This window comes from Glycine soja, chromosome 3, assembly GCF_004193775.1.
Source record: "Glycine soja cultivar W05 chromosome 3, ASM419377v2, whole genome shotgun sequence".
In the NCBI taxonomy this organism is placed as follows: Eukaryota; Viridiplantae; Streptophyta; class Magnoliopsida; order Fabales; family Fabaceae; genus Glycine; species Glycine soja.
This window is the reverse complement of record NC_041004.1, coordinates 41318957-41320750: the sequence shown is the minus strand read 5'-3', so window position 1 is coordinate 41320750 and position 1794 is coordinate 41318957. Positions and strand designations below refer to the sequence as shown.

The 1794-nt window shown below is 28.1% G+C and overlaps 1 non-coding gene across 1 annotated transcript; it reads right to left on the bottom strand.

Annotated features, from left to right (window-relative positions):
* Positions 1-1080: 1080 nt before the first annotated feature.
* TRNAA-AGC lies at positions 1081-1153 on the bottom strand. The gene has a single exon. It is a non-coding gene; the product is annotated as a tRNA-Ala (tRNA).
* Positions 1154-1794: the final 641 nt, after the last annotated feature.

Sequence of the window (1794 nt, the reverse complement as noted above, 5' to 3'; positions counted from 1 at the left end):
CAGTGCTTTTCACAAGTTTACTGCTCTTTGATAATTTCTTTCAGAGAATTCATTTTTTTCTTCGATTATCATATTCATATTTACCTCGTTCATCTGTTTCGCTTATCTTTTCTGATATATCTGCATGCATATATAAAATTTTAGTATTATTATTTCCGAATGTAACTTCATGCAATGATAGTGTGGCATTGGCTCCAAACATCGTTAATGTATAAAAAGCTGAAAGACCATAATTAATGTTTATGCATCTTTTTGGTGAAAACGATGGCACTTTTGATTGCAAGTTGTCCCGTTTCAAATAGCTCAAAAATATATTTAGAACACCTAGGCCAAAATCTTCAATGTTTATCGTGTGACTAGGAATGTATATGTATATGAATGTTTTCATTAGAAATATATATACCATTATCCCTTTACAGTTGCAATTGAATCAAAGAACGTACGGAAACCAAACCTGATTTTTTTTATATGCTCTAAAGATATTTTCTTTTAGCGGACAGCAAATAAAGATCATAAAATTAATAGACTATCTTTTTTGATGAATTCTTTTTTATAAATAGTGTAGAATTAACATGGTGAGATTTTATTGGCTCAAGGAGAAGTAGATAAGACACTTTTATATTTAACTATTAAAAAAATATAAATAGATGCTACATAAAATAAATGAAATATAATTTTATTAAAAATAACACATTTTATTACATTAAACTTAATATAGTATTAACACAATATTCTTTCAAAAAATTTGATCACCAAATTTATTCCCTAAAAATTCTTTTATTAGTGCAAGTGTAATATGTAAAATTAAAGTGTAAGTCTTTAATTTGGCCCTCTAAAAATTCTGACCGGACTTGATGTTTAGATCTCACGAGGAGGTTTGTTACTGAATATTGTGTTTACTTTGGTTCTTTCCTCATTTCTTGGAAGTCAAAGAAGCAAACTGTAATCTTAAGTTGAGTAACTGCCACTCCAAAAAGTCAAAACATTCACATGGGCAATTTCACAAACAATACAAGACATTCTAGAAATTGTCGAGTTTAATGAAAAAGATAAATTAGCATTATTAATACATTACTAAAATGGAGATGCGGGGTATCGATCCCCGTACCTCTCGCATGCTAAGCGAGCGCTCTACCATCTGAGCTACATCCCCACTCTGCATATTGGTTTTATTATTTATAATATATATTTAGATATATAATAAAATCTGGAATCCAAGCAAGGATAACATGAAAAATAAGGAGTGTAATAAGCATATTTTCAGAAAGAAACAAAGTTAACAAAATGGTATCATATTTTGTACTAAGCCACAAAAGGTATCAAAGGATACAATATGATATTTTTTTTCTCTTTATTTATGTTCCTGTGCCAACTATTTACGCACATATGTTATACAAAATAAGTTATAAAAAATACAACGAGGTAAGCAAATTCCGACTCCTAATTAATTCACTTTCTTTATACGGTGAAAAACATATTTTTAAGTACAAATAATTTCTTTTAAGTTTCTTTCTGATTTTTATTAAAAAAATAAGTTTACCTCAAAAATAATTCCAAAACAAGTATTTGTATTAAATTTAAGACTGAAATACACTTTCAATATTTCATCTTATTTGTTTTAGTTTGATCTTCTAAGTTTAAAAGGTTTTCATTTTAGTTCCTTAAAATATTTCTATTAAACCAAATTAGTCTTTCTGTTACATGGCAAACTAGAAAAGATGCCTCATCAAAATGGATATTTGTGTTCTCGGTTATGCAAATCACTTGTGTTCTGCCAATTCCCGTACATATTGT